The sequence below is a fragment of the Somniosus microcephalus genome, chromosome 4 (genome assembly GCF_052327205.1).
Source record: "Somniosus microcephalus isolate GS21.2 chromosome 4, FLI_Smic_1.0, whole genome shotgun sequence".
NCBI lineage: Eukaryota > Metazoa > Chordata > Chondrichthyes > Squaliformes > Somniosidae > Somniosus > Somniosus microcephalus.
In genome coordinates this window covers 199,570,895-199,595,311 of record NC_140990.1, presented here as the reverse complement: position 1 = coordinate 199,595,311, position 24,417 = coordinate 199,570,895, and the positions used below count along the sequence as shown (strand labels likewise).

Here is a 24,417-nt window from a genome sequence, read left to right as displayed (position 1 = left end):
AATTCGATGAATCAGAGGGCGGTTGCCCACGGTCGATGCCTGTTTCTTCTGTTTGTTGTTTTTTTTTTCTTTTTGGATTTCTTCCTTCTGGTTTCGACCTCTAATAACTTCGCTTCAGGGATGGATCCCCGTGAGGTGGTGCAGAACTGTAGGTAAGTTCGGATCTGTTCGTCGCCAATGTAATGTCCGTGTGTAATTGAGACACGGACTGCAGGAGTTGGTTATAACAGGTGTTTACTGAATGGAGACAAAACTGGAACTACTATACAAAGTTACTACACAGGCTTATATACAGGGGTGGTCACTACTGGTACTGCAGTATACAGGAGCTGCAGAATATAGTTCCTTCTTCAAGGTACATACACTACAGTTCAGATCCCGCCATTCCACCTCATTTAAAATCTGAATCAGTCTATTATAATTTATTATATATTATAATCCCAAATTTGTTACTGCAAAGCAGCGCATATTCGGCGTAATTTGCAACAAGGGAAGGGCGTGCGCCTGATGGAGCTGACTTTCAGGTCTATCTTACTAATACAAGCTAAAGCCACCGACGAGCAAGGGACGTTAACGCTAAGAGCCGTCAATGGTTTAAGGAGGGAGGAAGAAACGAGGTCTGGAGAGGCGCTCAGTGAGCTCAGCAGGTTGACATTTTCAGATTGTGCTCGGGTCTGCTTTTAATTTACAAATTTGGTGGAGTTTCCGGCGTGTCCCTCGAAGCTGGAGATTGTCCAGCTCTGAGCCGATCCCTCCATCGAGTCAGCTCTGAGCCGGGGCTCCTCTGCAGGTAGTCACAGATTCAACTCCTCATTCCACCAAAACTCAACCTTCACACAAGGAAATAATCTGCGCTACAAGTAGCATCATCAGCCGACTTTCAGCTTCATTGTGAAATGGCCAGAAAGTGAAAGTTGACCAAAGCATCCACTCTCCCGCCAGGAGCTGAGGGTAAGAGTCGCTTTCAGCTGACGGCATCTGCTTGGGCTGTGCATTAAGTTGGTTTTATTGGTGTTTCTATGTGTTATTTGAATGTAAATTGGTAGTTCGACAATCTGTAGTGCGATATCTCAATCAGCAGAAGTCAGACTGGAATTATTAATTGTTGAATGTATTTTTTCTCAATTGAACTTTACAAAGCTTGAACGGTGAAGCAACCGCTTACAGCCCAGTTAGAAGTTTTGCTTCGGTGCAGGTATTTATTATTTGGGGGGGGGTCCTCCGAGTGAGGGTTCGCCCTGGTTTGGAGTTTGGAGAGATTGCTCCAAGAGATTGAGCCGACGGTCGTTTTATACAGAATGAGTCTGTAGTGGAATTCGTGTTACAAAGCGATATGATTTTTTTTTACAGCGTGTGACTGCTTTGGTCGGGTGTTCTGGTTTGAATTAAGCCGTTTTCAGGTCGACGTTTACATATGTTTGACAGCGGGAATGTTCGGCGCTCTGCGAGGTGAGGGAGGCAGCGACTCCAGCTTAAGGAAAGGAGATTGGTAAACTCAGGAACCGGGGAAAGGGGGGTTGTGGAAGAGATCGGACCAAACCGCAGAGAGGCTCCGGCTCCAGACAGAGCCATGGGCTGGGTGAGAAGGGGAATCGACAGTGCATCTGAACATCTGGAGAGGGGGGTTCCGTGAAAGCGGGAGATGCTGAAAGGTAAGAATGCGAGTGAGGGGGCGATGTAGCTATCACGGCAAGAAATGGAGAGACCGGGAATTCAGAGAAGAGCCCCCTGAGGAGCAATATCAAGTTTGGACTTGAAAATGACAGACATTCCTGTTGGACCCCTTGAAGAGCCTCGGTGTAAATTAGCTCTGGGATCTTGCAGTCCACGCCACCGACCCATCCTGCACTTAACCAGACTTCCACCAGCTCCCCAAGCACATTCATTGTTTGATTTCCTTTCCTGTTCGATATGCCAGATATCATCTTTGCCGTCTTTAGGTATTTTCCTCTCTTACACCTACCAATTCTAATCTTCAATTGTAGCCCATCGGATAAGTAATTGGGAATTTTGCCTTAATCTTAATCAGTTAAAATACATAAATAGTGTCGTACTACTGCTGGAGTTTATGGGCTGCGATTGACTTGTCCCCTTTTCGCATTGGAGTTAGGAGGGATTTGGGGTCAGGGATTAACGTGAGCGTGGTAGTAATATTCAGGAGTGAAGTCCTGATCTCTCTCGTGAACTCCTCCGCCTCACCTCGGGTTGAGTTCGCACCGGGTTTCAAAGTCTTATTTTCACATTTAACAAGTGACCGTTAGATCGCCTGAGAACATTTTAAAAAGTGTTTAATGCTCGAAGAATAGGGACATTGCCAGCACTGGGCTGCTTTTCATAATTCCAGTCTGCCTGACGGCACATCGTACTCTTGCAGGGACTTAATCTTCACCTTTGTGGAGTGAGTGTCGATATAAAGTGGCAGTGGTGCTGTGGGTGTCCCATACATGAACTCACAAGCAAATCTGGAGAAAAAGAAAAACACCTGCAGGACTGGAAGCAATACTTTAAATTAATTTAGGACTTCCTAATCGTAGGACAGAATTGGGGTGAGGGAAACAGGAGTAGAAACACACACACACATACACACAAAATAAAGGTACAGCTTTGTGCCTGGAGTTTGTAAACTGTAGTTATTTTACCTCTCGTGTCTCCTTCAGCAAAAGTCTATGTTTGAGCTTTGTACTGAATCATCTTGTTCAAAAAGTCCACCGAGCTTTTAACCCCCTAAAGCTTCAGCAGTGATTTGTATCAGTGAGAGACTAGGTTGAACAGCCGAGACCCAAAGTGCAAGGTTGAAGACAGCAAGAGAGAAGATGAGATAAATCAAGCAGTGGTGGTTAGGTGACCCTTTCGGGTTTGAGGAGGTAGGAAATACTGAGGGAAGTAAAAAGGCCGGCAGTTTGAGGTCCTGTGAAAGAATGAGTGGGTATCTTCAGTGAAACAGGAGATGGAGGAGGACTTGGCTAAAAGAAAAGCAGAAGCAGCAGATACCATTTAGGGAAGTGATGTTAGGCTGAGGAGATGCACTGAGTGGAATGCCCAGGGGGTTGGTGCTGGGGCCCTTGCTGTCCCTGAATGTTATAAATCTCCTGGATTCAGAAGTTCAATGCAAGTTGGTCAAATTCACACAGATGATACTAAACTGGGGAGGAATGGGGGGTTATGGAAGAGCCTGGACAGTATTTGTGGGCAGCAATATGGCAGATGAAATTTAATACAGCTAACTGCAAGTTCTTACACATTGGAAGTAAAAATGGGGTCATACTTAATGAATTGGGTTAAATTAGCTAGGGAAGAGGCTGAACAAGATCTGGTAGTGATAATAGATCCACCACTGACCAGGAATCAACTTTAACTTTGGGCGGCAAATTGGTGCTGGATGGGTGGGTCACCAATGAGAATGCATGAGAGGCCTGAACCATCTCGACAGTCGGGCCTTATTATCCTATCATGGGCGAGCTGCCCACAAGTTTTCAAATAGAGTGCGGGGGTGGGGGGCAGGATAACTGGTGAGCCCAGGGTCATAAAAAGAGATACACTCTCTCTTAAAGCGAGATGCACCCTCTCTTAAAGTGAGGACACAGAGTTACTGAAGCAGCACTCTGAGGTGAAATTGAGCTATGTTATCTGGTTTCTATACACCCTCTTCCATAGATAATGGTGCTTTTGTTGCCCCTGTCCCCTTGGCATTCTCCTCTGCTGTTGCTCCTGATCTTCCTCCTCCTCCACCACCCAGATAGGAGTTGCCAGAACTACTCCCAAGTTCAAGAGGGCTCACTTGTTTGAGTCTGAAAAGACTTAAGAAAAGCAAGGAAAACATTTTCTTCTTCAAAGTATACAACTCTGGAATAACCAATGCTGACTTATTCAGAGATGCAATAACCTTCAGTGTGCCCCTTTAGGTAACCTCGGTTTGCTTCCTCTACCACCCACTTTCCTGAGAAAGGTCTTTCACGAAGTGGCTGTCCCGATGTTTCCAGTGGAAATTGCAGCGGTGTCCTACTTCCCTGAGAGGATCCCTATTTAAATATTTAAATATTGTTGCCGCTTGATACAGGCGGACGCCTGGACCACTGCGCTCCTTACTGCATTCAAAATGGTGGCGGGTCCAAGGGAGGTATGATCAGGGCAGTAAGTACTGCACCGCCATTTGCACTGTCTTACAGCCCCATTCGTGCCAGGCGAAACAAGTTAAAATCGACCCCACCATGTTGAGTCATTGCAGAGCAGCAAGTAACAAAGCAAATAGAATGCTGAGTTTTATTGCCAGATCAGTAGATTATGGGGCAGAAATTAATCCTGGGTGTTCATGCGTAATGGACGTTATTGCATCGGCCACCCATTATATTCACTAAATATGAAACGAAATATCAGGCGGGGCATATAACGGACAGCCGATGCGATAACGTCCGTTTTGTGTGACCGCCCAAGACGAATTTCTACCCCATAAGTTTAAAGTCATCATGCTGAAGCTGTGCAGTGCTCTGACCCGGCCACACCTTGAATAATGGCCCAAAATTTGCGATCGGAGGCTTCCCGTGGGTGGATGCCTCCGGCCTGTAAAAAATCTACAAATTTATCTGGTGGCCCGGGAGCTATGGAGACTTGCGATCCTGGGCCTCTCCCGGTACATGCGGGCAGAGGCCCATGTATCTCCGGGTGTATGTGGTTCGCAAGTGCCCCTGGGATCACATGGGCCGGCCCAACCTATAAAAGAAGGGAATCCCCATTCATACTAATGGGAGTTTCATACGTATGGAAACCCCATAAGTATGAATGGGGATCAATTAAAAAATACATGAACACATGAAATATATATATTTTTAATTACATATTTAAAATTAATTAAAGTGCCATTTAACTCAATATTTTAAACAAAAATTTAATTTTTAGAAAGAAACCATGGCCCAGAAATTCGGGTCGGGGGCTTCCCGTGGGTGCAAGCCCCCGACCTGCACTTACCTTGCGCGCCGGCAGTTGAGCTGTAGGGCCCCGTGGAATTCCAATCCGGGGCCTGGCCCAGCTGCCGGCACGCAGTGCTTGCGTGTCCCAGGGGTGTGGTTAGTTCGAAGCGTCCCCTGGGATCACGTGGGCCATGGGCAGCCAGTCGGCGCAGGGAAAAGCCCATTCATAAGTAGTGACAGGAAGACCTGTCAAAACTTATAAATACTACGGCCCCAAAATAGTAGTAAACCTTCAAATACATTTTAAAAAATCATCACACTTTTTAAATAAACTATAAATTACATTAAATAACTATTTTCAACAATAATTTAAATTTTTGAAAAAAATAATTTTATATTCTAACGGGGCTAAAAATAAACTTACCTTGCTTTAAAGTATTTAAAAATAATAAACCTGTGGGAAAAATGTTTTAATTTTAATTAATTGACCACTTACCTTTTAAAATGCAGGCCTTACGCCTGGTTTTTACATTTCTAAAATCTAAAGACTTACCCTCATGGAAAAACCTGTAAAAAAAAAAGTAAGTTCAAAGCGCACGCGCAGACTCCCGCGCGCACGCGTTCGACCTCTGAACCCCTTCTTTCAGAGGAACGGAAGTGCCGGCTTCCCACGCATGCGCAGTGCATGCAAGAAACCGGCACTTCCATCGGGCCCACGCGTGAGTACCCAGCGCGTACTCACCCGTGGAGACCCGAATTTCTGGGCCCATATGTTTTAACGGGGCTATAAATAAACTTATCTTATTGGACAGGGTTTTTAATGTATAAATGAGTGATAACATTTTATTTTTCTAATTTTTCAAACTCTTATGCTGGTAAAAGCAGGCCTTACGCCTGCTTTTACCAGGCGTAAGAATTTCACAGGCATTCAGCAGGCGGAAGTTGGGCAAATAGCGCAACTCTCCACCCACAGAGGATCTTCTCCTGGGGATGCGGAGGATCTGTCAAGATTCTTGACAGATTGCAAGTTCTGGGTTTTAGCGCCTGCACTTCACATGCCTAAACCCGGAACTTGCGCAGCCACTACACCTCGTACGCACCCGTAGGGGTCACAAAATATGGCCCAATGTGTTCAGGTCTGGTCACCAAGGCAAGAGAGAAACATCAAATGCAGAAAAGGGCCACGAGGCTGATGACTAGTGACAGAGGGCTGAGAAATCAGCGAACGTTAGGTAAACGTAGACTTTTTTTCCCTTGAAAGGAAACAAATGGGGGCACATTAGAGAAGTATAAAAGATATTAAGTGCAATATAAAAGCACAATTATAATTTAAACCATGACTGCGGAACAAGTAGACCATAGTTCCAAATTGGTAAAAGGCAAATTCAGGACTGATGTCAGGAAGCACTTCATACAAACAGTAATCAGTACATGGAATGGTCCTACGGATAGGGTAATGGAGTCATTCAAGAGATGGGCAATGGATGGTGGGATCATAGATGTCTATGTAAGGATGAGTCAAGTGGATCAAATGATCATTTCTGAACTTATCTATGTGAGTTAGAGTACGGGATAGTGTGATGAGTCTTGATTTCAATATATTAAGAACACAGGGAAGAGGAGGTGTTTGTAGGTTAGTATATTTGAAGCTTAGGGAGAAAAAGATTGGAAAATTCAGAGAGATGCTGACCATAGTAGAATGAATAAAATAGAAAAAATCATTCTTATAATTTGGTCCTGTCAAAAAAAAATCAAAGATATGATGTCATGAAGGATGGAATATATGCTTGTTAATTTTCAGTTGTGCAATGTGCCCTATATTAGGTAGGAATTCTAATAATATACTTAGTATAATCAACAGCTCGACATTGTTGCTTCAGTCATTAAAAGGCATTAGGTGGTTGGATGTTGCTAGCTATTGTTGCAGTGTAGGATGTTGCAGTGTCAACGGTGGCTCCGTGGGTAGCACTCTTGTCTCTGACTCAGAAGGTTGTGGGTTCAAGTCGCATTCCATGAGACTTGAGCACAAAAATCTAGGTTGACATGTCAATGCAGTACTGAGGGAGTGCTGCACTGTCAGAGGTGCTGCCTTTTGGATGAGACATTAAACCGAGGCCCCGTCTGCCCTCTTAGGTAGACATAAAAGATCCCATGGCTCTATTTTGAAGAAGAGCAGGAGTATCTCCCTGGTGTCCTGGCCAATATTTATCCCTCAATCATCATCACTGAAACAGATTATCTGGTCATTATCACATTGCTGTTTGTGAGAGCTTGCTGTGTGCAAATTGGCTGCCGCATTTCCTACATTACAATAGTGATTGTACTTCATTGGCTGTAAAGCGCTTTGGGATGTCCGGTGGTCATGAAAGGTGCTATATAAATGCAAGTCTTTCCTTTCCTTTTCCTATTAGAGAAGGGTAAGGGGACAGGGTTAGAGAGACAGGCAGTTCCTCAAGCCTTATTGTGGTCTGTAATTACTCCAAGTTGTCCAATTTGAAATGGACTTTAATTTTAATGGCTTCTGAAGAAAGGATACTCTCTGATGGAAGTTAGCAGGTTGGATTGATACTTGAAATAGGAGCAGGAGTAGGCCATTCAACCCCTCGAGCCTGTTCCGTCATTCAAGCAGATCATGGCTGATCTATACCTCAACTCCATTTGCCTGTTTTTGCTCCATATACTTTGATACCTTTGCCAAAAAAAAACTATTGATCTCAGTCTTGAAAATTTCAATTGATCCACCATCCACAGCCTTTTGTGGGAGCAAGTTATCAATTCGCACTTCTTAATGGCCCACCTCTAAATTTAGGATTATGCCCTCTTGTTCTGGTTTCCCCCACCAGAGGTAATAGTTTCTCTGTATCTACCTTATCAAATCCCTTCATTGTTTTAAACACCTCAGATAGATCACCCCTCAACATCCCAAATTCGAGCCAAGTTTATGCAAACTGCCCTCATAATTTTGACCACAGTGATCCCAAGTGATCCCTGACAATGTGTCTGTCTATTTGTCTCTTTGTCACAGTATGTCTCTTTCTCTGTCGCTCTATGTCATGTTCTCTCTAATTTTTTGTCCCTCCAACCGTTCCCCTTACACATAATGCAATGATCCTATAACACTTCACTAGAAGCTAACCAGCCACTTATATGTCAGAAAGTATGTTCATCTAGCTGTGGAATTCACATTTTTTATGTGAAATGGCTTAATAAAAATGGAGAAAATCCCAGTTTGACCAAGAGGCCCTGCATTTCTGTGCACATATTCAATGCCATGTAAAGGCAAAAGAGGGTGTTGACAACTCAATGAACAATGGATTCCTTCCAGTCCCCACCAACTCGAACACACAGTAAAGTATTTATTTGTTTATTTTAACAATGATTTTAACACAGAATGTAGAATGTGAAGGCTTATATTTATAAGAAAGCTACCTACATCACACTTGGCATCCAATGGAAATAAAGTTATACAAATACTCGAAAATATGTGATAAACTATTAGCGGCAATGTGTTCACCATCTCGTTCTACCAGCTCTTTCATATGAGATTTTTATAAATGTATTTATTGTATGCTTAATTTTCATGGTAATGTGCAAAAGCTTCCTTATGTTAACAAACCCTTACTAAACCTTATTTCAAAAAATGAGAGTTAATTATCTCTACTATAAAAACATGAAACATTTTGCATCTTAATGGCCCAGAAATTCGGGTCTCCACGGGTGAGTACGCATGGGGTACTCACCCGTAGGCCCAATGGAAGTGCCGGTTTCTTGCATGCACAGGGAACCGGCACTTCCGTTCCTCTAAACGAAGGGGTTCAGAGGTCGAATGCGTGCGCAGGAGGGGCTGCGCGTGCGCATCGAACTTCGTTTTTTTTTTACCAGTTTTCCCAGGAGGGTAAGTCTCCAGAAGTTAGAAATGTAAAAAGCAGGCGTAAGGCCTGCATTTTACAAGGTAAGTGGTGAATTGATTAAAATTAAACCTTTTTTCCACAGGTTTATTATTTTTAAATACTTCAAAGCAAGGTAAGTTTATTTTTAGCCCCGTTAGAAAATAAAATTATTTTTTTCAAAAATTTAAATTATTGTTTAAAATAGTTATTTCATGTAATTTATAGTTTATTTAAAAAATGTGATTAAAAAAAATATATATATTTGAAGATTTAGTGCTGTTTTGGGGCCGTAGTATTTATAAGTCTTGACAGCACTTCCTGTCAGACTTATGAATGGAGCATTCCCTGCTCCGATTGGCTCCCCATGGCCCATGTGATCCCAGGGGATGCATCGAACGAACTGCGCCCCTGGGATACGCAAGCACTGCGCGCCGGCAGCTGGACCAGGCCCCGGATCGGAATTCCACGGGGGCTCACAGCTCAACGGCCGGCGCGCAAGGTAAGTACAGATCGGGGGCTTGCACCCGCGGGAAGCCCCCGACCTGAATTTTTGGGCCAATAAATCAGTCAGTATATGTTGGTGATGTTGGACGTTGTGAGGGTGAGAAAGAAATGCAGTATTCATTACAAATTGCTGCTTTATACCAATAAACGTCTTTCCCAAAATTTACATTTATTACACCTGGAAATGCTTATCTAGCTTTGCAGGTGATATGAAAAGTCCACTAACCATCTAAATAGTGCAGCAAGCAGACAAGAAGAAAAGACTGTGTGCAACTATTAGTCCTAGAAGTATGACAATCGCAGCCCCAACTCTTTTACCCTTTTATTAATATTTTAATCTTTCTATCCAGGCTTGCTTTTCCATTTTAATGTTTCCATGTACTTGCACCCTCCTTGGTACCTCCTTTCTCTGACCTCTAATAATAAACACAACCTGAATATTAATACTGTAAAAGTTCATGGTGAGGGTAAAGGCTTAGTTTATACTTTGTTTCCTGTAGTTTGACAGTGAAGCAAAGTTTGCTATTGTGCCAAAACACTAAAGAACAGTATATATTTAAAACAGCTACAACCTACGGCCTTTTAAAATGGAAACATGACATCACCTAACCGTTACTTCTTTATTAGTCTTCATAAGTGCATCTTCTTTCCTTTTTTTAAACCACGTTGCTATCTTGCACTATAGGATTTGGTCTTTTAACTGGATTTCTCTGTATTAAAAAGGATACCTTATATAGACATTAATATCCCTCATTTACTCTTCCTCTTGTATGTTTCCCTCCTCCTCCCCCCTCCCCCACGCACACCATGCATCATTCTCTGTTTTAAGTGAAGGGGCCCTGACATTACACTGTAAGACACTAGTGCAGACATGCTCATTTGCGAGATTCCTTCCTTCACTATTTTAGCTGAGGCATTAACCCATTCAAATGAACTGAGTTAACAACGCCACCAGGACAGTGTAAAGAAGAAATTCATAAGGAACAAGTTAAATGTTCACATGCTATTATGTCACAATGTAATTGTGGGGCCGGGCTTGTCAACATTAAGCAAATCCAAGGTGCGAGGTTGTTAGTCGTAAGCCAGTCTCACCAAAATCCTGTTCTCTGCTTAGCTGCAAGAGGCGGGGATCATTGAGAGCGAGATTGGCTAGTAGTTGTGGAATGTGCTAATTTTGTAGTACAGTTTATCTATATGAGAAAACTTCCAAATAAAGACAGTAGGGTGAAACATCTGGTAAACATTAATGAGAGCACCCAAGATACCAGTAAAATGAATGTTAGTAGGTGGCATCTGAGCCTATGTACAATGGATGTCTGTGCTGAATCAACTGCTCTTATTTCAGTTATTAACATGCATTTCCATATTTGTCCTTTAAATACTCATTTTACCTCACTCCCTTTCCCATCCCCATGCAGAAACAATAACTACAATATATAGTCACCCAATCTTAAGAGCTGGAATGCCACCTTGTAAAATATTTCTTTGTATAAGCTCATGCTCTGCTGCTGTGACTTGCACACATGCACAAACTCAACAGTTTAGAGCTGTTCCACGTTGATTATGTAAGAAGTCACACAACACCAGGTTATAGTCCAACAGCTTTATTTGAAATCACAAGCTTTCGGAGCGCTGCTCCTTCTTCAGGTGAAGTGGAGAAATGCATAAAGACACAGCTTATATAGTCAGAGAATCATGTCAGATGTTTACAGGTAACCTTTCCAACTGCCATTTGTCGCACCTCACAGCAGTGATTATCTCTCTGCCGAGGTGCGACAAATGGCAGTTGGAAAGGTTACCTGTAAACATCTGACATGATTCTCTGACTATATAAGCTGTGTCTTTATGCATTTCTTCACTTCACCTGAAGAAGGAGCAGCGCTCCGAAAGCTTGTGATTTCAAATAAAGCTGTTGGACTATAACCTGGTGTTGTGTGACTTCTTACATTTGTCCACCCCAGTCCAACTCCGGCATCTCCACACCATGACGTTGATTATGGGCATTAGAAATAAAAGTCCCGGAGGGTCCTGCTCGTTCCCTCTCTTCAGCTATTTTCTCTTTCCGCTTCCCCACATTTATTTAAGGGATTTATTTGATCTACACACACACAGACACAGACACACGCACACGCACACACACTCTTGCACGCGTTTACTTCTGGTGATAATACAACATTTTCCCAGTATTTAAATTCTAGGTGCCAGATCTTATCTGGAGTCAGCACAGCTCTAAATATAGTCTATTCGTGCTTTCTACTGTCACCTGCCACTTTTAACTCATGCCTGTCTTTCACTACAACTGACAGAGCAAGCCTTTGGCTTAGTGGTAGTATTCCCACCTCTGAGTCAGATGGTGCAGTGTTCAAACGCCGCTCCAGGCAGTCCTGACGAGTGGAGACCAGAGTTCCGGCTCTGGATTGTGGGGTGACATCCAGTGGGATACTCACATCAGGCAGCTGTGAGTGGTTCCCCCTCATTGTACGGGTTGTGGGAGCCCATAAAACCCTCCTGCCATTATAGGACTAACCACCCTACTGGCTGGTATAAAGATGGTTACGGCCTTGGAAGGGGCGTTCAAGACATGGCCTGTCAGACTGTTAATTAGCCTGCAAATCCTTCCACTACTTCACACTGTTCTCCAAGGGAAGAGCATGCAGATATGAAAACTACAATTAGCAAACAAAGAAAAGTAAGACCCTGTCGGGTAAATTCCCAAGTTGGTGCTGGCGACGGTGAGCCTTGGTCACAGGTGCACTGCCTATGATTTTCTGTCCACAGTGAATAGAAAATTGAAGACAGCATGCCAGTGATTTCTTGATGATTTTCCTTATATAGGAGAAAATCCTTGTTAGGTGTATAAACTTGGAAAATCACTCCTCATATCAAATTTTTTTTCTCTCACTTTCATTTGTGGCTACAATCCTCTGCTGCCATACCTTCTATGTTTTTCAAGAAACTCCCTAGCAGCCTCTTTCTGCTGAGAGAGATCTTTGATTGGTATCACTAGTATTTCGGAATTGGCCTCTAGGGGGTGTGCTTGTAGCATGGTCAGCCAACAATGCCAATTCTACACTCTCCACGATGAAGAACCCTTGCCATCGTTTATTTTCATCTAGCAGTGTGGGTGAGGCCTGGAAATTTTCCGCAAGTTGTTCAGAAAATTTCCCAAAAGATAACTAGATGCTAAGAGGCCATTTTTCCCCCTGGTTACTACCATGGAATTGCTGCTGTCATAGAAACATAGAAGATAGGAACAGCAGTAGGCCATTCGGCCCCTCGAGCCTGCTCCGCCATTCAATGTGATCATGGCTGATCATCCAAATTCAGTACTCTGTCCCTGCTTTCTCCCCATATCCCTTGATCCCCCTAGCCTTAAGGAATATATCTAACTCCTTCTTGAATATATTTAATGAATTGGCCTCAACTGCCTTCTGTGGTAGATAATTCCACAGGTTCACCACTCTGTGGGTGAAGAAATTCCTCCTCATCTCAGTCCTAAATGGCTTACCCCTTATCCTTAGACTGTGACTCCTGGTTCTGGACTCCCCTGCCATCGGGAACATCCTTCCTGCACCTAGTCTGTCTAGTCCTGTTAGAATTTTATAAGTTTCAATGAGATCCCCTCTCATTCTTCTAAACTCTAGTGAATATAAGCCTAATTGACCCATTCTCTCTTCATACGTCATTCCTGCCATCCCAGGTATCAGTTTGGTGAATCTTCGCTGCACTCCCTCCATGGCAAGAACATCCTCAGATAAGGTGACCAAAACTCCACACAAAGGTGTGGTCTCACCAAGGCCCTGTACAACTGCAGCAAGACATCCTTGTTTCTGTACTCGAATCCTCTCGCTATGAAGGCCAGCATACCATTTGCCTTCTTAACCGCCTGCTGCACCTGCATGCTTACCTTCAGCGACTGGTGCACAAGGACACCCAGGTCTCATTGCACTTCCCCTTTTCCCAATCTATTGCCATTCAGATAACAATCTGCATTCCTGTTTTTGCCTCCAAAGTGGATAATCTTGCATTTATCAACATTATACTGCATCTGCCATGCATCTGCCCAATTGCCCAACCTGTCCAAATCGTACTGGAGTTTCTCTGCATCCGCCTCACAGCACACATGCCCACCCAGCTGTTGGTAGTTTCGATGTTAGCTTGGCATCACCACTTTGCAGGAGGCATTGGAGCTCCTCCCAATTTCCTGACATCCATGGTGGTGTGGCCTGTGGTTGATTGCCACAGGTTTGAAATTCGTGGACTTTACCGCATTTTAGGCCATTCCCTGTGACCCCTCTGAAGTGTGCCATTTAAAAAGAGAGGCTGCAGCTGGGGAATTCTGCCAAAATTCCAGTTTGGAATTGATAAACGATGGCAATCTTATTGCTTCAGATTATAGAAATTAATTTAAATCTAACTACAATAGTTGACATTATCAACTGAAAATAATATTTGGCACATGTGCATTGTGACTTGTTCTCACCCTTGGTTACGGAGGCTCAATGAATGCACTGGCCTCCCTCATGTAAAAATGGAAGGCGCAATTATTGCAAAGTTGGCAGTGGATGGTGTTCACAACTGCCAGGTGGGAATAAGTGAGAAGTCATCTGGATTTCAAGATCACCAGCCAAGGAACCCAAGTAGCAGGTTGTAGCCAATATTTGCACATTTAAAAAAATGCAACTGTAAACATGCATATTTAAGTTTTCAACACAATGTAACCACATATTGTTACTGGATTATGATGGTAAAGAAATCCTCCCTGACTAAATAGACTTAAATAGTGTTAATATTCATTCATAAAGAAGGCAAGTTCTTTCATGTGTTAAATAACGCTCAAGTCATTTAGGGACTGTCTGTTGTCCTGTGGCACTGTTCTGTGGAGTTGCTGAGGTCAGATTCATATCTCTGATTCCATAAGCACTTAAGAAATTGGAGCAGATGTAGGCCATATGGCCCTTTGAGCCTGCTCCACCATTCAATAAGATCATGGCTGATCTTTTCTCTCAACTCCACTTTTCCACACTATACCCATATCCCTTGATTCCCTTAATATCCAAAAATCTATCAATCTCTGTCTTGAATATACTCAACAACTGAGCATCCACAGCCCTCTGGCGTAGAGAATTCCAAAGATTCACAACCCTTTTAGTGAAGAAATTTCTCCTCATCTCAGTCCTAAATGGCCAACCCCTTATTCTGAGACTGTGACCCCTGATCTAGACTCCACAGCCAAGTGAAACATCCTCCCAGCATCTACCCTGTCAAGCCCCTTCAGAATTTTATACATTTCAATTAGCTCACCTCTCATTCTTCTAAACTCTAGAGAATATAGGCCTAGTCTACTCAATCTCTCCTCATAGGACAATCCCCTCATCCTTGGAATCAGTCTAGTAAACCTACATTGCACTTCCTCTAAGGCAAGTATATCCTTCCTTAGGTAAGGAAACCAAAACTGTACACAGTGCTCCAGGTGGGGCTTCACCAAGGAGTTCAGATAATGGCTAGTGTAGAAGCCATGTGCTTCTCCATAAGAGCAGAATGGGAAATCAGTGGGCAAGTTTACGTCAGAACTACTCATGGCCCATTACAAATTTGCAAAGGGTTCCCAACTTTGCCATGTTCAAAACCGGGCAGGGGACAGAATAAAGGCAGGACTGGGATCATAGGTTACGTTGCGATATTTTCTTTGCCTCTGATGAAAATTAATTGATTTAATAATTAATGGACCCACATCATAAGTGGAAAAAAATGGATTTCTATTTGAATAATTTTACATATATTTGGTTTTCATTTCCAGACAAATCAAATCAAGTCCAAAACTGTGGACATCCTTAAAAGGCAGAGGCCTAGGAATAGGACACATCCCAGACTTCTGGGCCAGGAACTTTAAAGGAACAGAAAGACCTAAAAATGGAGAAAATAACTGATTAATGTACTGCTTTGTCATTGTTTAAATATAAAACTGAGCCCTTTTCTTATTTTGATAGAGGAAGTGCTGCTGCTTGGCTCTGAAATATCTGCCTTTTAGAAAGTGTTTTCTTGAGGGTATGTCACAAGAGAATACAGCATTCTGGGACAAAAAAGCATTTGGAAGGAATTAGAGTGTTTGATATGTAGCAGCTGTGAGCAGAATTTCAATGGAAATGCAGATGTTGGCAGTATCTTTCATCTGTTGCACATACTTTCAGTCAAATAAAGCCACAGGATATTCCATAAAGAATCATGAAATCCAGAAGATCATCTCACAGTTGAGGAAGCAACAATATGGGTAATAGACCTTGGCGATTTCAAAATTCAGTTCTGTTGCTTATGTTAATTTAGTAGGAATCCAATATGCGTCGGTTGCTATTAGATTCTTTAAGTTCAGGTTCCATGAGCCCACTCCTGCCATTTGTTGCTGTTAAGTTTGTTTTCTATAGCCCGGTGGCAGATTTGTAGACCAAGGTATAATAACAGCGTAACCCAGACTGATGGGATGAAAAACCTCTTGCTGCTGGGTGTTAGGGTCCTGGATCAAATGAGTCCAGGGCAAGCTCCTAATTTGCTACAGGTTTGATGGTGTGGGAAGTGTTATTTGTCAAACTGAGACAGCAGAGTGTGCTCTTACGAGGTTGAGGTTAAGACATGTTTGGCTAAATTTTCTTTGTCTGAAAAGAAGGGTTAATAACCTTTTTAGAAAATAACTTTTAAGACGCATTAACAAAATGGACAGTGTGCACAGTTTTTAAATGGACAATTAAGTACAACACAGTTTACAATGTTAGTGGGAATCACGGATAAATAGCCAGTTGTGAAGTTCCTATAATAATGATCCTTGAACATTTCTTCAGCAATTAATGAAACTCTTAACTGATATAAATGTTGAAAAAAATCATTAACCCAGCTGTAGAGTGTGCAATACATGGGGGAGGGGGAAAGGGAAAAACTTTAACAGGGACTTATGCCATGGTAAGAATGGATTGACGTCATTCACCACATTTTGAGTCATTAATACCGTAACAACACTGGATGCAAGTAATGCCAGCATGTTCCTGGTGTCCGCTGTGACTAAAGCTGGCAGAATGGGTTTTCAAGTTTAGATCTTTCCCATAAGTGTGTAATTGATTGCCTGGCAATCAATGCACTCTCCCACTCTGCCTGTGGGAAAGGCCCTCAGTATTATTCACAAAGGGCAGCAGATGGGTTCTGCACGAGCAAAGTTGTGCTTACCCACTTCACCCCTCCCTATGGCATGCATCCTGGTGGGAGCAGGATCCTCACTGGCAGCCCACCAAAAGTAATAGGCTGGCCATGGGAAATTCACTGGGGCCAACATGAGCCCCCATCCCCACCCCCATCACACTTCCAACTGTGTTCGGCCAAAAATGAAGGGGTTTATTTGGGCCAAAGGGTGAAAACAGGCACTAAATGGGCGCAGTGTAGGAGTAAGAGTAGCCTGATTGAAAGTCCGGATAGAGAGTTGGTGCAATCTTGACAAAGTGTCCCAGAGAGTCTCCCGATGTGTTTCAGAGGTCCTCTTCACAGCTCCAGCAGCAATGACCATGGAATGTTGAGTATCCCTTTAAGTAGTGCTTCAAATCAATATGAACGCTGTCTTTACTCACAAACAGCTGGTTTGGTGAGGGCGTTAGGACAATTGCTAGCCACCAAAATGCTGTGCAGTCTCTTTAATGAGCGCCAGCAGGCATTTTAAGTGGTAATCAGCTGTTTAATAAGCCTTCGGGTGACCATTCCTAACTCCTTTACCAAGATGGCGCCTTGTGCTATACACGGGCTAAACCGACAGTTCAGCTAAAGACCCCATCTTGGCCACCTCTTTAGCGCCTAAGTATTCGGCAAACCCCCTCCCCAAAATACCTAGTCAATATATCCAAGTCCGCACCCCTCAAAAAACCTCAATCATTTTTTAATATTTCCATTGATATATGTAATTTTTGTATATACTTGTCTTCTGAGAAAGATGAGTGATTTTCATTATTAAAAATGAATGATAAAAGAATACATCATTTGAAAATCTGCTTATTGACCTAATTTGTTCCCACTGCAGTATTCCCTCATTTTTTAAAATTTCAACACCATCTTAGTAACTGGTACCAGCAGGATGAAACAGTTTTTAAATTGCAATGAAACTTGGAACTTGTGATCTTTACCCTAAACTCTGATACTGGACTGGGAAACTGAAATAATTGAATAATTTATTTGTAAGCACAGACTCTTACCTTTGTTGTCAGCCTTTGTCATAGCCTCGTTGACCATCCTATCAGGAAGTGCCCAAAGGTGGCGCCTGCACACTCAGATGTTTTCTGGCTCACATTTATGTGCATCTGTTCTGTAAAGGAGCAGAATCCAATGATCCAAACTAGACAAATTAAGGGATTTGTGGGTTAACCTGAAAGAGCTAAAGGGTACAGCTCCATCTATAGCGCTCTGTTCAGAAGTCCTCTGCAGCACTCCATTTGTAACATTAGCCAGTAATGCTTTGTCACTAGCTCTGTTTAGACTAACAATGGTAAATCATGCTTTATCACTAGCCTTCGATCAGTAATACCCCATTGAACAACACTCAGTAATGCCCAGAAACTCTTGTTGGTAATGGAATGCTCAGTAATGGTGGTGGCATAGTGGTTAGCACTGTTGCCTCACAGCGCCAGGGACCCGGGTTCGAATCCGGCCTCGGGTGACTGTCTGTGTGGAGTTTGCACATTCTCCCCGTGTTTACGTGGGTTTCCTCCGGGAGCTCCGGTTTCCTCCCACAGTCCAAAGATGTGCGGGTTAGGTTGATTGGCTGTGATAAATTGACCCTTAGTGTTAGGGGGATTAAATATATGGGGATACGGGGATCGGGTGGGATATGTGTCGGTGCAGGCTCGATGGGCCGAAATGGCCTCTATCTGCACTGTGGGGTTTCTGTGATTTCTGTGTAATGCTCCATCAGTGATACCTCATTAATAATGATGTGCTGCCTAGTACTTTGTCAGTAATGTTCCTTCAGTAATGCTGTTGGTAATGATGTGCTGGCTAATGATTTGGTAGTAATGCTGTTGGTAATAATGTACTGTCCATTGCTTGTCAATAATGGTCTATCAATAATGATTGGCCAGTTGAGCTGTTCATAATAAAGTGCTGGGTAATGTATCATCATGTAATGTATCATCTGTAGAGTTCTCTCAGGTAACATTTCAGCACTAATTCTGTGCTAATTAACACTCTGCAACTCTGTCTGCAACACCTCAGTGGGTAATATTCCATAATTAATACTAGTGCATCAATATCTCCACATTGGGTAACACTCTGTCAGTTACATTTAAACAGCCTACATTACAACAGTGACAGTACTTCATTGGCTGTAAAGCGCGTTGAGACATTCGGTGGTCGTGAAAGGTGCTATAGAAATGCAAGTCTTTCTTAATATATTGGCATCTTTTCATAAGATTTCATCCTTTGCATTCTGTGTATGGAGTCAGCTGTCAGAAGTGTGAGAGTAATGTTTCTAAACCTATTATAAATCATTTCCACATTCTGCAAGAATTTGGACACTGATATAACTCAAAAGAAATATTTGTAAATGTATTTAAACTCTTAACATCCTTGGTAATTATTTATACCTGTAATTTGAGAATGCCATTCCATCACTGAACACACGTTCTCGTAACTGTGTAACTCTAGGAATCGAGGAGCCTCATGGTCTCTTGGACCTCATGCCAGTACGCCCTGCCATTTTTCCTTAAGAGTCATTATCGTTTGACTACACCGGGGTGGTAAATGGTGTCTCGTTAGCATAATAGAACTCAATCTGCCAATGAAGCATTAATGTAGATGAGCTCCTGGGATTGAATACAGGGCTTTTTGTAAAGTTAACATGAACTAACAATGTGCTTTGCCAATCTTAAATGTGGTTTGAATCAGGTAACTTGCAGGGTTTGCTTTGAATAACAAATTTATTTCCAGTTTTCTATCTTCCTCTCTGGACTGGTGTTGGATTATGGCTCCATGGTTGCTGGCAGCCTTCCATTACCTTGTCCAAATGACCCTTCTTCGTGTGTGAACTCAGACAGTTAATCCAATATAGCTGAAGCAGCTCCTGTTCTCTCCCAACGTCCACACACTTGGACTTTGCAGCAGGGTTCAATTGACAGTGACCAGCACTGGCAACCCAGGTTCATTTTTCTCCCTTCAGCCTACGTGTGCCATGGCCAAATGTAGCACCCCTACTGTGACCTCAGTTGGAGAACAGCTAACCCAGCACAGATTGGGAACTGAACTTTAGGCCTCCCTAGTCTGATTGGCTCAGTACCATTCCAGGTGGTGCATTTACCCACTGAGCTATCAAGGGAGCTTCCAGCAAATCTAACAATCCATAAAGGCAAGTGGCACAGTGCATTGGAATCCCAGTATGCTACCCCATGTAGTGATTGGTCGTGTGTTCAGACAAAGGGACCTCCACATGTAGAGATCCTGGATGTTGTGGGAGGCATCAGACAGAGACCAGGCATTATCCAAATAGTGAGGAAAATTGTTCCTCCTTCAATCCTTCCTTCCCACTCTTACTTGCCTCAGCGTATCCAGTTTGAGAGCAGCTTTGGCAAAGATCTGGGAAAAGCTGCAGGGAGACCTAAGAATAGAGAAGGAAAGAATTGTTTTTTTTTTAAACGCTATTCTGAAGCAATTAAAAGGATTTTAATTTCTTGTCAAATAAGTAACAAAGGGAGTAAAAAAAGGGTTATAAAGTAGGAGAGAAAATTCAAGTTATTTCAGTATTTTTCTGTTGATGTTAAAAATTGATTCAGTTATTTATGAGACTGAAGTACTGACCCTTCAGGCAGGCAAGTAAGTCTCCAAGGATTACCCCAAGACAGAATAATCCACAGAACATTCAAGTGACGACTCCCTGAACTGCCAAAGTAAAAGAGGTTCAGACACATTTTCCTGTCACTGGAACACAGGGAATAGACAGGTATTGACCTCTAATCCCCAATATTAGATGCAGATAACCAACTCTTATTCCCCTGAACTTCAATCCATCCTCCAAAATCATTAGCAAAAATAGACAGTACCAAGCAACAAGGGATTGAAATTTATAGATAGGGAGGGCAAAGGCATAATAATTTCTATATGACCAGAAATACCCTTTTCCTCCCCTCCCCTAAGATCCCACAGGAACAAGCCCAGTAATAATTTTTTAATAAAGATTTTTAAAATAAGATTCTATCATAAATGCTACACCTGGTGTGGTACTACATCACACAGATTAGGAAGAGTTCAGGTTTAATATCTGGTCTGTGCGGAGTTAGGATGGTAATACAAGGCTCTATAATTTAGCACCCCTGGATTATGGAGGGGAAAGATCAGGAGAGGGCTCCTGCTCCTGAACTCTATCCAGCATCTCTGCTGTAATGTAGTGGATGTGGACAGGATCAGGCTCAGCTATGATCCAACCTGCAGCCAACCAACCTGATAGCCACTCGCGCAAGGTACTGGAGGAGTGGCAGGTGCCTCTGGAACTGTACCCCAGGATAAGCCAACAACTTCATAGAAACATAGAAACATAGAAGATAGGAGCAGGAGTAGGCCATTCGGCCCCTCGAGCTTGTTCTGCCATTTAATGAGATCATGGCTGATCATCCAAATTCAGTACCCTGTCCCTGTTTTCTCCCCATATCCCTTGATCCCTTTAGCCTTAAGAAATATATCTAACTCCTTCTTGAATATATTTAATGAATTGGCCTCAACTGCCTTCTGTGGTAGAGAATTCCACAGGTTCACCACTCTCTGGGTGAAGAAATTCCTCCTCATCTCAGTCCTAAATGGCTTACCCCTTATCCTTAGACTGTGACTCCTGGTTCTGGTCTCCCCTGCCATTGGGAACAGTCTTCCTGCATCTAATCTGTCTAGTCCTGTTAGAATTTTATAAGTTTTAATGAGATCCCCTCTCATTCTTCTGAACTCTAGCGAATATAAGCCTAATCGACCCTATCTCTCTTCTTACATCATTCCTGCCATCCCAGGTATCAGTCTGGTGAATCTTCGCTGCACTCCCTCCATGGCAAGAACATCCTTCCTCAGATAAGGCGACCAAAACTGCACACAATACTCAAGGTGTGGTCTCACCAAGGCCCTAGACATCCCTGCTCCTGTACTTCAGGAGAGGAGGGGAGAAAACAAAAAGAAGAAAAAAATATTATAAACAGAAGGTAGACTTTAATAACATTTATTAGCAGCTTCATGTGTGTGTGCTATGAAAGTAGAAAAATAGGAACAAGAAGAGGCCATTCAGCCCCTCGAGCCTGTTCAGCCATTCAATTAGATCACGGCTAATCTGGGCCTCTAATAATATACTTGGTATAATCAGCAGTTAGAAATTTTGCTCTAAAGTCAAAAGCCATTAGGTAGGTGGATGTTGCATCCATTCAGGCAGATATGTGGACAGGGTTAGAGAGACCGGCACCTCCTTGGGCCTTACTGTGGTGTGTAATTATTCCATGCTGTATAATTTGAGATGGACTTTTTAATGGTTTCTGATGAAAGTTAGAAGGTTGGATTTATACTAGACATAGGAACAGGATTAGGCCATTCAGCCCCTTGAGCCTCTTCCGCCATTCAATTAGATCATGGCTGATCTGTACCTGAACTCCATTTACCTACCTTGGTTCCATATCCCTTGAGACCCTTACCTAACAAAAATCTATCAATCTCAGTTTTGAAAATTTCAATTGACCTAGCCTCAACAGTCATTTGGGGAAATGGTTCCAGATTTCTATTACCCCTTGTGTGAAGAAGTATGAGTGCATCTCCTACTCTGGGATCCCAGCTGGATTTTGAAAATTACAGAGGTGTTCTCAAAATGTTTAGCAAGAAGTGGTTAAGATGACTAATTTCAGATAATCTTGCTGCATGGGCTGAACATAGAGCACAGCCAGTGGAAGCTGTGTAGATGCATCTGCCTTCAGCCTCCAGCCTGAGTGAGGGCTTATGAAGAAAAGAAAATTGACAATTGCAAAGAAACAGACAAATGACTGTTTTAAAAAAAGACTTTGTTCATCAATGCTTAAAAAAAAGTAAAAATTTCTGACCACAATGTCATCTGAAATGAGACACGGGGCTTCAGCTCACCAGAATGAATGGTTCTTGGCTCTATTCTGCTCCATGTGGAATTCTTCAGAGATTTCTTCCCTACATGTTCAGCTATTTCATTAAGCTTCCATTTCAGTTGTGGACATTGGCCAACTATAATCCTGCAGGGAGCCATCAATGTATGTCACGAACAGCAAATTAATTGCTCTCAATTTCACTAAAGTATAGGACTAACGTATATTTTCTTACTTGATAAAGAAAGGAAGTTGGCTTTTTAAAAACAATAGTTTTTGGAAGTTATTTTATTGTAAATCAGTTGGTAAATATACTGCCTGATGAGGAGCTGAGCCATACAGACCAGAAGGGTCAGTGTTTTGATCTCCTGTCTGGACTGATTTAGTTGATCTCAGCCGGTGTGGCAGCAGGGACTCTACATTTTGCCTCATTGACCCTCTGCTAGGGAGGGAAAATCTGCGAGGGTTTCCAGATGTGATGTCTCATGACATAGAATTACAGAGAATTTACCGCACAGAAACAGGCCATTTGGCCCAACTGGTTTATGCTCCACATGAGCCTCCTGCCACCTTACTTCATCTCACCCTATCAGCATATCCTTCTATTTCTTTGTCCCTCATGTCCTTATCTAACTTCCCCTTAAGTACATCAATGCTATTTACCTCAACCACTCCATGTGATAGTGAGTTCTACATTCTAACCACTCTCTGAGTAAAGAAACATAGAAGATAGGAGCAGGAGTAGGCCATTCGGCCCCTCGAGCCTGCTCCCCCATTTAATGAGATCATGGCTGATCATCCAAATTCAGCACTCTGTCCCTGCTTTCTCCCCATATCCCTTGATCCCTTTAGCCTTAAGAAATATATCTAACTCCTTCTTGAATATATTTAATGAATTGGCCTCAACTGCCTTTTGTGGTAGAGAATTCCACAGGTTCACCACTCTCTGGGTGAAGAAATACCTCCTCATCTCTGTCCTAAATGGCTTATCCCTTATCTTTAGACTGTGACCCCTGGTTCTGGACTCCCCCGCCATCGGGAACATACTTCCTGCATCTAGCCTGTCTAGTCCTGTTAGAATTTTATAAGTTTCAATGAGATCCCCTCTCATTCTTCTAAACTCCAGCGAATATAAGCCCAATCGACCCAATCTCTCCTTATACGTCATTCCTGCCATCCCAGGTATCAGTCTGGTGATTCTTCGCTGCACTCCCTCCATGGCAAGAATATCCTTCCTCAGATAAGGCGACCAAAACTGCACACAATACTCAAGGTGTGGTCTCACCAAGGCCCTGTACAACTGCAGCAAGACATCCTTGTTCCTGTACTCGAATCCTCTCGCTATGAAGGCCAACATACCATTTGCCTTCTTAACCGCCTGCTGCAGCTGCATGCTTACCTTCAGGGACTGGTGCACAAGGACACCCAGGTCTTGTTGCACTTCCCCTTCTCCCAATCTATTGCTGTTCAGATAATAATCTGCCTTCCTGTTTTTGCTACCAAAGTGGATAACCTTGCATTTATCCACATTATACTGCATCTGCCCAATCACCCAACCTGTCCAAATCGTACTGGAGTTTCTTGGCACAACACACACGCCCACCCAGCTTTGTGTCATCTGCAAACTTGGAGATATTACATCGAGTTCCCTTGTCTAGACCATTAATATATATTGTGAATAGCTGGGGTCCTAGCATCGATCCCTGCGGTACCCCACTAGTCACTTCCTTCCACTCGGAAAAGGACCCATTTATTCCAACTCTTTGCTTCCTGTCTGCCAACCAGTTCTCTATCCAAGTCAGTACCTTATCCCCAATCCCATGTGCTTTAACTTTACACGCTAATCTCTTATGCGGGACCTTATCGAAAGCCTTTTGAAAGTCCAAATACACCACATCCACTGGTTCTCCTTTATCTATACTACCAGTTACACCCTCAAAAAATTCCAGTAGATTAGTCAAGCACCTTTTACCTTTTGTAAATCCATGTTGACTTTGTCTGATCCTGTCACTGTTTTCCAACTGCTCTGCT

General features: G+C 42.8%; 1 protein-coding gene across 4 annotated transcripts in view; it reads left to right on the top strand.

Annotated features, from left to right (window-relative positions):
• Positions 1–705: 705 nt before the first annotated feature.
• Positions 706–24,417, top strand: part of LOC147120126 (collagen alpha-3(VI) chain-like) — a 221,310-nt gene continuing 197,598 nt past the window's right edge. The window contains exon 1 of one of the 4 annotated variants that reach the window (XM_085985684.1): positions 706–951. The gene's annotated coding sequence lies outside the window, so the exon portion shown is untranslated. The remainder of the gene's footprint in view (positions 952–24,417) is intronic. The other 3 variants (XM_085985682.1, XM_085985680.1, XM_085985683.1) reach the window with 3 other exon arrangements.